General features: G+C 38.7%; 1 pseudogene; it reads left to right on the top strand.

Moving 5' to 3' along the window:
- Positions 1–725: 725 nt before the first annotated feature.
- On the top strand, positions 726–1,486 carry LOC149176652 (antifungal protein ginkbilobin-like protein pseudogene; annotated as a pseudogene).
- Positions 1,487–13,690: the final 12,204 nt, after the last annotated feature.

Genomic DNA, 13,690 nt, shown 5'->3' with positions numbered 1-13,690 from the left:
ACAATGTATTTTAGGTATCACATGAGGGAAATGGTTATTTCCATTGATTGAGGAATAATTTAGGCAATTTCAGTCTTGTAGAAAAGATTCGTGTTGGTTCATCTTGGGCTCGAAACTCTTTCGTTGTCATCTAATTAATGAATGTGTTAGATTGACCATAGCAAAATATCCATTGTCAGAGTACACATAACTAACTATTGCAATTGTAACTCATTATCATCCACCCTTCTTTTCAACAATGTCCATTCACATGTCCCTATTCTTCCCCACTCTATGCCTTACGGCGTTTCCTTTGCAACATAAGATGCAAATGCTAGTATATACTTCCGCCTATCAAATAATGTAAGGAACGAATTACAACTCTTTCTTATTATATAGAACTCTCCTCTCCTATAGTCTAAATCCCTACCAACCAACCACTTAATTTTTTAATAATTATGAAAAACCGATCTCAAAATAGGACGCCTATCCCCGGTTAGTTTTATTATAGACCCACGTGGACTGCCCCCACATGGAGTGCGCCACACATGAGGGGGGAAACGGTCTTAGTCAGGAGAGGCGGCTAAACCTAGTCGTGCATTCCCTTATACTAACCACGTGCGTCCCGGTCCACCGGTGTCCAGCACACACAGATGTTATCTATAATGCTACCCACAGCCATCCCCACCAAGCCTATAAATGGAGGCTGCAACCACACTGACAAGCATCGCAAGAGGCAGCATTAATAGAGGTTATATATCATTCCACCTGCCATTTCCATTTCATTTCCCGTTGTCGGAGTAGAGTTTATACATATATCATTCCACCCAGCCAGCCATGTCGATGAGGTACTCATTTGGGCCTTTTGCATTGGCAGTAATGGTAGTAGCTGCACTGGTTGTGGGCAGTGCTGTAGGCACGCCAAACACAAACTTCGTATCATCTGCGTGTAACACGCAGAAGATCCCAAGCGGAAGTTCATTTTATAGTACTCTCGGATCCCTCCTCGTAGATCTAGAGGGAAACACTGCCTTCAGCGGTTACGACTACAAAGCATCGCGAGCAGGTTCACCCACCGCCTATGGGCGTGGGGTTTGCAATCAGGGAATCTCTCAGTCTGATTGCACCGCCTGCCTTCAAAACCTTGGCGGCCGAATCTGGAACATTTGCGGTAACGCCATCGGTGCTAGAGTTCAGCTAACCGACTGTTTCATCCGCTACGAGCAGTACAGCTTCTAGTTTAGTTATATATTCAAAGTCTTCTCCCCAACTGCACCTCACTGCACTGCGCAATACGCATCTCCTATCTCCTCTCTTTATGTTTATTTCTCTCTCATGTTGTGCTATTCTCACCCGTCACTATCTAAATCCTTCATATAATATAATATAATAAAACGATCGTGCAGTCTCGCATTTTAGTTTCCGTTCCGGTGTCGCCCCCAATAATTTCATTCATTTTCACGATGTCACGGCTTTTGTTTTCAACTATGTTCTACGAACAGTTACGTTAACATCGAATTGAAATGTTATATTCCAATGTACTTTTTAGCTTCGCTATTATTAAATTCATTATGTACTAACATTATTGGTCCAGTGATATACCCATATTTTAAGCTGAATCAAATTTATTTTCAAAACAACTGTTTTATTTTATTATTTAAAATTATGAAGATAAAATCTTCCATTTCCATTTATTGCTACTAAAATATCGCTAACACATAAAATATCACTAACATATTATTGGTCCAGTGGTATTTTTTTTAGACGTTTTCGATGGGCAACGCAAAGATCGTGGAAGTTTAGTTATGATTATTTTAAGAATTGGTAAAGTTACTGATCTGTTTTGGACACTTTTCGTTCAATTTAAGTTTACTCAAATAACATGCGGCAATCCTTTACCCAAAGCCCAACATGTAAACTGTACCTAATTGGAAAATGCAGCTAGTTGGAAAATGCTGAACACAGAGGGTCGGTATGGATGATGTCAGTGTGATATTATCATCAGATTAGCTTCTAATCAAAAATCAAAGCTTACGGATATTTATTTGGCTGGTTTGTCTTGGAAAGGGATACTATATTATCATTATTATTTTAATTAAAAAAATTAAAAATAATATTTATTTTGGAATTGTGTAATTAAATTTATTAATTTAAATATATTTTATCTAATTTTTGATATTATTAAATTTTTTTAAAATTAAATAAGTAATTTCCAGATTTAAATTATTCTATTTTTATTTTTGCATTATGAAATTGAATTTAACTTTTTCTTCCTCCTTTTTTACAAAGGATTTTGGATTTTCAAAGTGAGAAGTTTGGGTTTTTATAGTGTAAATTTGTGGGCTTTGCTAGGAAAGATTGTCAGAAGTTTGGGTTTTTATAGTGTAAAACTGTGGGTTTTCTTTATAATATTGATACAAATTCTTTATGTGGTATTGATACTGGTTTTAATTTATATTGTGAGCTTAATTTATGTTGTAGATTTAATTGTGTGTATGATAAATTTAAATTAGTTATTTATGTGAATTGTTGTAATTTATGCAGTGAGCTTAACTCATGTTGTGGATTAGTTGTTGATATGATAAATCTAATTTAACTATCTATTGATTATGTTTTTGAATATGGTATTTCTAAATTTTCTATTTCTTATGTTTTTAGCTGTAATCACTAGTTATTACTTTTTCTCAATTTTAATAATGTGAAATGTATAATAAAATAATTTTGATGTTTATTGGTGTAACCTAGTTTAATGTTTATGAATTATTTATATAGTAATATTAATTCTTTTTCTTTATTTTGTTGGATAAATGAATCTCTTCATTCATAAGAATTATGATATTGATAACAACATAGAGGACTCCATGAGGTTTCAAGGGGAAAATGCATGGGACATTCGTATGACCTTCCCAGGGCTTGTTGGAATTTGACAACTAATTGTAAATATGTGTAAAATTGTATTTACTGTCAAGTTGGTTTTATAGCGAAACAACTGTTATGTCCTATAAAATGATGAATGCCCGAACTATTATAATAAGGAGAACCATTTTTAGTATAATAGAAAATCCAATCCGTTGCCCTGTGGATGTCTCCTTGGAACCCTATCAAGGTTTTACCGTGTAAAAATCTTGTGTTTTTTTGGAACGCTGTCAAGGTTTTACCATGTAAAAATCTTGTGTTTTTTACCTGTGTCCTAGATTAAGTTTCATTCAGTTTCATTTATATAATTCTTGGTTCTTGGTTAATTAAGTGTTTGGACAATAATTGGTATCTGAGCATTGAGTTGTGTTGAGGAGATGGCGTGTATATTGGGAGCCCGAGCCCTTAAAGAGCATAAGAAAAGGTGAAAGCGTTGCGGCTCGGTTATTTCTGCGTGAAGAAGGGGAGACGCTGGATAAAGGAGAAAGTGTTTGGTCGAAATATGTTGAAAGACGCATTACACCAGAGCCCATGTATGTTGAAGGACGTTGCCATTTCAATGCCCAATGGATCAGATTACACCATAGCCCGTGTTCCATCATTTTTTTTTGTTGAAGAGGGGTTGCCGCCGAATGTAAGGAAGAAAACCACACAGAGGTCGACTAATCTGATTATCGAGCCCGTCATTTTTTTAGAGGCTACCACTGAAAAAATCAGAGGTCCGGTGCAGAAGGTTTGTATTAAAAGGTTTGTATCTTTTGGTATTGATATCTTATTAGAAGGTTTGTATTAGAAGGTTTGTATTTTTTTGTATTAGAAGGTTTGTATCTTTTGGTATTGATATAGTATTTTCAGATTCTCCGCTATCTCTCCAACTTTGGGAAGGTTAGAAACATAATGTAATGCATTTTTCTTCTACTTTTGAATATTTTACATTGTATATTGATTCCTTAATTGAATTAGCATTGGCCTTTCACGTGCTAACATACTTTGCTTTTTATCTTAATGAGCAGATGTATAACGATATGTCATTTTGGTTCTTCCATATAGGATGTAGCGAATGCTAGAGGTCAGATTATTTGCTTAAATAACAGGTTGTTGCTCTATACTTAAACTTTTATTGTACTATGTCATCCATGATTTCCAGATATTGGTGAATTTCTACATCCATGGACTATTATTCTAGGTAGAACCACCTGGGATCACTTCCCATAAGCCCAAACATAGAGCTTGACCGCAAGAGTGTTGAGAGAAATTGAACTTGAGACCTCTCAATAGCAGAAATGCTTAAGTATAGGTACTTGACGAGTTGAGCCAATCCTTGGGCATATACTTAAAATTTCACTCAATGTAGTAAAGATGTTCATTTCTAAAAGTTTTCCTCAATGAATTCATTTTTCCCATTTGTTTTTCCTTTTAATAGTGACCTTTCATAGCAATGTGAGATAATGACAGCCAAGTGTTTTTGAAAGAGCTATTTATGCCACACTATTCAACTGAAGGTTATTTAGATGAAATTGACTTCTGATTAATGGGCATGAAACATCATGACATTGATTTGTTGGAGTATATACAGAGCTTGTCATTTAATTGTAATGTAAATTACAATAAGGTAAAACGTACCAAGTCCACAACAAATACTTAAACCCCAAAAGATTACTGGTAGCATACAAATATTAAATATGCTATAATTTGGAAAATTTCTAAGATCGTTGACACTGTATAAGGTCTTAAGAAACAATTAAATGAGACACATTATGCCAAGGCATCTCAACATTCGAGAACAATTTTCAAGTTCTAAATCAAGATTCCTATCTGCAAAATTTTAAGTGACACTTCGTGTAGTTATGGTGAGTTCCTTTGTTTATGTTCAAGTACATCAGGGTATTTCTTAGATCCTTTGCATGCTAAGGAGAGGCTTAGATTTTCATATCTCACAAAATCCCATTCCACTTAGTTCAATATGCAAATCTGGAAAGGTCTTTTCTCCCTTTTCAATTTGTTGCAAAACCTGCCTCGAGTCGTCTTTTTCATCTATCGAAGACTTGACACATAGGTTTAGCACGCTAGAAAGATCCCAAATCTCATTCACATCCTCAAGTTGCGACCTATGTATCCATATTAGAGTTGTAGCGATGATACTAAGTAAATGAATGCTTCCCTTACCTCTATTGAGATTATTGAAAGAAACAAATTGCAAGACACTATCCTATGGTGATGTATTGGCCTATGTCATATACTACGACCAACCTGACCAAGATCCAATTATTGGTCCCATTCCCATCTTCATCATAGATTAATACATTTTTAAATAATGAATTTATATGCATAATATATGAATACTAGGGGTGTCACAAACTTGCTAATATTAGTTGTTGCATAGTTTTAGTATTGTGACTGAGTGTAAACTTTTGACAAGTATTCGAGTGTTAATTGTTAATTTGTCACAGATGTGCTAATGTTACGTGTTGCATAGTTTTAGTATAGTGACTGAGTGTCACAAGCATAGATTTTGGTTGCATGAATATCTTCCATCTTAGCTTTATGCACTAATACTTATTATAACAATACAACAAAAGAATGTAAGAAGAATGGAATTCAACCACTCATGTGCGCAAGATTAGTGGTCAAAATAATTGATATTCCCTGCCTTTTTCTTCCTCTTCCCAAGATTTTGTGCACCGCATAATTTAGAGAATGTGAAAATATGGAAGAAAAAGTGTTTGTATTCTTTTAGCTAGGTTATTTATACTTCTCCCTAGGATTCTAAAGGATTTGATTTGTTGTTGTTTGTATCCATTTTCATGTTCTTCTCTTGCAATATTTTGTTCAATTAATGAAATTTGGAATTGACCATCTGTCGAATATTGGCACACCAAACGATAAATTCAGTTTGCCTCCAAAAGAGAAAATAAATACCCAAGTTAGAAGATCATACATTTATTTAGAAGTCCAATGTTTACATTCATTAGAATTTAGCCCAGCTCCTCATCGAACTCCACCTTCATCATAATTGAATATGATTCTTAATTGGATTCAACTTTCATAGGAAGTCTACATCCTAAAGACTCCAACCATGAATTGAGGGATAAACCTGGTTATTTAGCCCTCTGTGATGAGGAAAGTCCTCAAGAGTTATGGAATAGAAAATTAGTCTACCTTTCGAAGAGAAAATAAATAGAAATGTATTCAATAGAAGTGTGACTTATTCACAGTTGGTAGTGATCTCCCATCCTTATGACAATATACTATCTATTTCAATATTTTCTTCTATCTAGTTTATAGTTTATATTCATCATGTTTGTGTTTATGTCATTAGCACTAGAGATCTTTGCAAACTCCTAAGTAACTAGTGCAAGCAGTGTTGTTTTCTTTTAGTATGTTTGAATAAAGCTTTCATCTTCTATCATTAGTGAATACATAAAAAAACAAACTTAAAAACTAAACATAGTTACCAATCAAACGAGAAAATTAGAGATTACCTATTATTTTGAGGTAGCAAAAAATTCACATGATTTTGAAAACTCGTTATTCAACATACACCATTTTTTTGGAGCATAATTTTTACAGTTTAAATTTTCTTATGTAACATTTTTTTTATATGGTAGTGATTTTCATGCTGATTTTGAAATGTGTTGATGTAGCATAACTCATTTTTTTAGAGGGATTGTTTTTTACACTTTAATTTTTTTTATGTATCAAGTATGAATATTTTTTTTTAAATGTAAGTGGTGTTGATCGTGATTTTGGAAAGTGTTGATGCAACATCAACATTTTTTGTTTAGAGGGATTAATTTTTGCACTTTAAATTTTTTAATGTATTAAGTGTGGATAATATTTTTTAAATGTTGGTGATTTCATGTTAATAATAAAAGGCGGGAAGCGAGGTGTGGCGATTCGGCATTAGGGTTTCTGAGACAACCTGCAACGGCAAGACCTTTGGACAAAGGCCACCAGATCTGATAGAGGCAGCGTAGCAATCCTCAGGCCGTAGGCTTTGGCAGGCGGGTACGATGAACCGCCTTCAGGGGGAAGGAGGGGCACCTCCTCCAACAAACGACAACCAGCAAGGTTACATCGAGGGTTCTGAAAGGGAACAGGAGCACAATAAGGGAAATACAGACAAAAGTCAGCAGAAGTAGACTGAATAGGCACAACAAGACAAGCCGAAAGTAAGCTCATCCACATGTAAGCCAGTAGCTATGCACAGGCCAAAAGTGGAGCTACCCAGTCATCACATCAATGCCAGAATTCAATACATGAGAGATCATCCTCTCATAGGCAAATTTATTGGCATTTGGCCAAATGAGAAAGCCTTGAGAGCCTGGATTAATGTAAAATGACATCCAAAAGGACACATAACCTTGCATCTAGGACCGAAGGGGTTTTTCACCGCAGTCTTCAACTGCTTGGAAGATAGAAACAGAGTTTTCGAGGGAGGGCCTTATTTCTTTAACTCTGCCAGACTATTTCTCAGAGAATGGATCGAATGATTCAACCCTGATAAGGAAGATCTAAGCTGGGCACCGGTATGGATCAGGCTGTATTCGCTGCCATGGGAATACTGGGAAGAGGTGTCGCTCAAAGCGATCGGCAAAGTATTGGGTGATTTTGTCAAGGTAGCTGAAGAAACAAAGACGCAGAGATATACCTCATACGCACGAATCTGCGTCTATATGGACCTTAAACAACCATTGCCTGATACGGTAAGTCTCTTTCATGAAGATGTGGAATGGATCCAATTAATTGATTATGAGCATGTACCCTTTAGGTGCAGGAAATGTCATGATCTAGGACACCTTTACAGAGACTGCCCTTTAAACAGTAAACCTCCGGCTCAAGTTGACTAGGAAAACCAATCGTCACACGGTTTCACTAAGGTGACAAATTGTAGAAGAGGAAATAAAAAATCAGTAGCCCCAACAAAGTTATCTTCTAGGGATCCATGAAAACCCTCTACTAGTAACAGCTTTGAAGTTTTAGCCAATGAAGATTTGCAGGATCTGGATCACTTAACTGCCAACAAAAAAGAATCTAACCAGGAAAAGATTGAAGGTTCCCATTCGAAATCAGGGGAAAAGGAGGTGGAGCAAGCAGGCAATAATATCAAAATCGCTTCAAAAACCTGGAGCCTCCCTGAAATGGATATAGATAGTACAGACCCAAGTACAAGAAAAGAGAAGGAAGGAGAAGGAAGCTATCAAGAACCTCAAATCATGGAGGAGGATACGGAATCAATAGACATCAGCGAGCTAGACATACTGGGCCTAGAACAAGCATGCAAAACAGGGAATTTCGACAAAATACCTGACAGACAAGTGGACAATCTAGTGGAAGTCCTCAACAAAGCCCAAAAGAAATACTCACTAGGGGTTCAAATCAGCAGTCAATGGGATGGGAAGTTCATCACCAAAGACAATAAGAAACGAGGAAGGAAAACTACTTTATAAAGAACCATCAAGATTGGAGAAGTCTTGGTGGAATCAGGTAGATATGCTAAGCTAACCAAGTATTTTAATACCAACCCCAAACCTTCCCAATGAAGTTGATATCATGGAATATTAGAGGGCTCAATGGCCCAAGGAAAGGAAAACTTTTAAAAAATATGTTAATGGAGGAAAAACCAGCAATCCTCTTTTTGCAGGAGACAAAATGTAATTCGACAGTCTTGGAAAAAATAGCAGCAAAGGCTTGGCCAGGTGGGTTAGTTACGGCTGTTGATGCTCAGGGAGCCCTAGAAGGACTTGCAGTGCTCTGGGATGCAAGAATGATCCAACTAGGTAACATACATGCAAATAAATTTTTTATTCAAGCTATCTTTCATATAATTGGTACTAATATCGATGGTCACATAACAAATGTGTACTTCCCTCAAGAAACCCAGCACAAGATTGAAATCCTGGAAGCTTTAACGCAGCTCAATGCAGACAGGAAATACCCGCTATGGGTCTCAGGCGGAGATTATAATATGATTGCATCAATGGAGGAAAAGAAGGGAGGGCGTTGCAGGATAAACAGGGATGGCTCGATATTAAAAGATTTCATTCAAAATAATTGGTTGATAGACCTTCCTACAAACAACGGCCTCTACACCTGGAACAACAAAAGAGCAGCACCAATGCAAATAGCCTCGCGTCTAGATCGTTTTTTGATCTCTGATAATGCAGTTCATCTAGGGGGAGAATTTACAGCCTCCATCCTTCCTTACTCAGGTTCTGATCATTGGCCCATAGCCCTTCACTGGAATCGGCCTGGTAACAGTACAAGGCGTCCCTTTAGGTTTGAGGCTTTTTGGTTAACTCATCCAGAATTCCATGAATTCATCAGGACAACTTGGCAAAATTTCAATCCAATGGATGGAACAAAAATGTCCATTTTACAAAGGAAGTTGAAGCACCTCAAAGAGGAAATAAAACGCTGGAACAAATTCATTTTCAACAACATTTTCAAATCAAAGGAAAGCCTCATTCAAGAAATGAAAGATATTCAGCAAAGAATGATCTTTGAAGGACGCTTTGAAGAGTTAGTCCAGAAGGAGCAAGTTATAGAAAACAAAATCCTCGAACGAGACCTATAGGAGGAAACTCTCTGGAGGCAAAAATGGAGAGTTAGATGGCTAAAGGAGGGTGAAAAGAACACAAAATTCTTTCACAAAACCACAGTACAAAGAAGAATGATCAATCAAATCTCTTATGTCAACAGTGAACAGGGTACCAAAATTGAAACCCATGAAGGAATAGAACAGGAGTTCCTCAACTACTTCAAGAAGATGAATCAAGAACCTAACATAAACAGAACAGAGGCTATTGACAAAATTATCAGGCATATACCCAGATTAATTACTGAAGATCACAACACTCTTCTTCTCAAACCTGTAAGTCTTCAGGAGGTTGAAACTGTGGTGAATCAACTAAAAGCAGGGAAAGCGCCAGGACCAGATGGATTTACTTCAAATTTTTTTCAGCACTTCTGGGAATTAATCAAATGGGAAGTTTGGCAGGTAGTGGAAGAATCGTGCAATCTAAGATGGATGTACCCAGGTCTGAACACAACATTCATAGCATTAATCCCCAAAGTCGAGGAATCCAATACTCCAGATAAATACAGACCTATCGCCTTGTGCAATATTATATAAAAGATTGTCTCTAAGGTCATAGCATCAAGACTAAAGCCCATGCTTCCCCTCATCATATCTCCTGAACAATCTGGTTATGTAGAAGGAAGACAGATCATGGATGGGATCACCTTAACCCATGAAATAATACATTCTCTCAAGCAGTCAAAACAACCAGGTATGTTGCTCAAAATTGACTTATCTAAGGCTTTTGATAGTATCAGTTGGGAATATCTACAAAAAATCCTCAAAGCCTTTGGTTTTGCCCTCTCCTGGATCAGATGGATTAACAATCTTCTATCTTCCTCGTTCTTCTCTATTCTCATTAATGGCATTCCGTCACCCACCTTTCGCTCATCTAGGGGTATCAGACAAGGGGATCCTCTATCGCCCTTTTCGTTTGTCATCTTAGCTGAAGGCCTAGGACGCAATATTAAATCGGCTATCCTATCCCACACTCTAAAGGGTCTAGCATTCCACCAAGCCCCTGCTTTCTCGCACCAACAATTCGTTGATGATAACATGCTATTCGGTCATCCTTCTATTCAAGAAGTGCGCTCTTTTAAATCCATTCTAGAAAATTTTTCGAATGCCTCAGGAGCCCTCATCAACAAAATCAAATCTCAGATTTTCTTTTTCAATACTCCTCCCACCACCCAAAGAGCTATAGCTCACATTCTAGGCTTCACAATAGCGTCCCTTCCTTCTAAATATTTAGGAGCTCCTCTTATTGCTTTGGCTCTCAAGCATTCCTCTTGGAACAGCCTGTTAGAAAAATTGGAAGCCAAATTATTCCTCTGGACTCACAGAGCTCTTAATATGGCTAGTAGGATAGTGCTAATTAAAGTTGTTCTGCAGTCCATGCCTCTCTACTTATTCTCTATCTTGGCGGCACCGAAATGGGTGCTCAAAGCCATCAAACAGCTTCAGCGTAATTTCCTATGGGGAAGTTCGGGGCCAAATCGAAAGTGGGCATTGGTCAAATGGGAGAAAGCCTGTCTTCCCAAAAAAGCAGGAGGCATTGGGCTAAGAGACCCAGAACACAGCAATATGATTATGGGGGCAAAAATCTGGTGGAAATGGCTCTCAAATTCCAGAACACCTTGGGCGGCCCTATGGACAGCGAAATATGCAAGAAACTTACCCTTAGAGGAGCGAATTAGAATGTCAGAAGTCAGCAAGGGCTCGGTCATTTGGAATTCAGCCATTCAACATCGAGATTTAATTCAAAAGCATAATTTCTGGGAGGTGAAAGATGGCCTTACAGCAAGGTTTTGGGAAGACTCATGGCAGCAGCTTCCAAATCTCAAAGATATCATTCAGGGAATTTCAGACCGAGACATAAATCAGCACGACAAGGTGGGTTACTTCTGGAGATCACATACTGCCCAAGATCATAGAGAGTGGAAAGAAGCTAGTCATATATTACCGCACAGCTCAGAACAAATTCAACTTCTCCTATCCTCAGAACTTCAAAAACGAAAAATTCTAAAGCTGGCAGGTATGGATACACTAAGATGGGGATATGAGGAAAAGGGTACCTTCACAACCAAGGAAGCCTACAAAATCATTATCAAAGACAGAGCAATCAAAGACAAATTATGGGACAAAATATGGAACCCTCCCATTTGGCCGAAGGTTTCTACTTTTTTGTGGCTTCTTTCACACAATAGATTTCTCACATGGGACAACCTTAGGAAAAGGAACTTCTCTGGGCCATCTATATGTCTCAACTGCAAACAAGAAGAGGAATCAACTCTACATCTTATGCAAAATTGCCCGCTTGGAAGGACATTGTGGGAAAAGGTCATATTCCACTCTCGGAGGGATGGTAGAGTGATGGGGGACATCAAAGGCACCCTTCGCAACTCAACTCAAGAGCCATATCAGAGCAAATTTTTAAACACTCTTTGCAAAATCATACCGGGATTACTGATGTGGAATATCTGGAAGGAGAGAAACAGACGGATTTTCAAAGATCAATCAATGACGCTGGAGCAAATATGGAACGGGGTGCACCATAATATCAAAGAAACTCTATCTATTAAAGGCTGGTCCCAAGAGGGCTTTCCATCGCAACCGCAGGAACAAGCTATATGGGACAACTGGCAGATACAACTACAAGGTCAGACTTCTTCTAATGAAAATTCCTCCAGACATCAAGTGACCACCGCAAGCTGGACCCCGCCGCTAATCAATGTGTTTCAACTCAACTTTGATGGAGCGTCGAAAGGAAATCCTGGAAAAACGGGATTCGGTGGAGTTATCAGAAATTCCCAGGGAAGGCCTCTCATCACTTTCTTTGGCTCAATTGGCTGGAATACCAATAATGCAGCGAAATTGGAAGGATTATGGAGAGGGCTTAATCTAGTGCAGGATAAAAAGCTCCTTCCTCTTATAGTGGAAGGGGACTCCCAAATTCTCATCAACATGGCCTTGAAACTTCAACAGGGATCCCCGGTTCACAAGGTCAGTAGTAGCTGGAGAATGGCCACTCGACTTGAGCTACTACAACAATGGCTCAGTCATAATCAAGCTATTTCCTTCAAGCATATCAGAAGAGAAGGGAACAAACTAGCAGACTTTCTTGCTAATTTAGGAGTGGACAGTGGGAAGGAATTCTTTGAAGGGTCACTACAGGGCATAGCCTCGGAGAACCAACTTTCTACCTTCCATTCTATATTAACAAGAGATATGCATTCGAGAGAAGAACCACACCCAGATGCGAGTGTCTTCAATAGCTGTTAATGCCCATGCATGCACAGTCGGTAGCTGGCAAGCATACAAGCAGGGGTAGGCAGTATAAGGTAGACATTGAAGAATCATTAATGCCGACATGAGCCCAAGGTACGCAGACGGAGGTTAATAGGATGGCGCGCATTATGTTGGTCTCAATTGCTCTGGTTCTCTCTGGAAGTATCGCAGTGTATCCACTTTCGGTAAGCATAAGTCTCTTCTGGTGGTCCTGGTCTAAGGGGAAGCCGCCATGGACTCATAACAGTCCCTAGTTGATAAGCCTAAGGAATTCTAATCTGCATCTTTGCGTAGGGGTTGGGTGCTCCAAGTTAGTTTTCGCCTGTTGTGTCTGGCGTCTCAGGTCAGTCCTCGGCATATACTCTGTAAGGAATCGGGTCTCTACCCCTACTGTAGGTGTTTGGGTTGGGATTTGTGTTCTCTCGGTCGTGGCTGGGTATTATCTGCTCGCCAAGTCTTTCTCATGTGTGTTTAGAGTCTGGGTCCTTCTTGTTACAGTTTGGTCTTCATTTCAAATTCTTTCAATCTGTAAGTTGCTTTTCCCTTGCCCTCAGCCTTTGAGTTTTTGCACTCTGCTGTCTTATTTGACCATGGTCCCCCGTCGTTGGGGCATTCCCAGGTACGGGAGTAATTCGGGGTCCCGGGGAGGGCAGGGGGGAGGGGGAGCCCTGCTCCTCGTCGTATATCCCCACTAGCCACGGCCTCGCCTTCTTCTCTACCCTCAGATGATTCTAGTCCCTCTCTAAACAGTTTGTTGCACACCTCCAGATTCAAATTCAAAAGCAGGCTCAACAAACCGCTTATCTCTGCCATAGTCACGGTCATCTTCTCAGAGGAAGAAGAGGAGCTCGCCAGCTCAGATGAAGAATTCGGGGATCAGTCACCTTCTCAGAACACAAGTGCCTCTCAAAGCAGCTTGGCGGAGGA

The sequence above is a fragment of the Pinus tabuliformis genome, chromosome 4_1 (genome assembly GCF_031772625.1).
Source record: "Pinus tabuliformis cultivar Carrire ecotype Pingquan chromosome 4_1, CPIR1, whole genome shotgun sequence".
NCBI classification, from domain to species: domain Eukaryota; kingdom Viridiplantae; phylum Streptophyta; class Pinopsida; order Pinales; family Pinaceae; genus Pinus; species Pinus tabuliformis.
The sequence above is the reverse complement of the archived record's forward strand: the minus strand, read 5'-3'. Positions and strand labels throughout refer to the sequence as shown.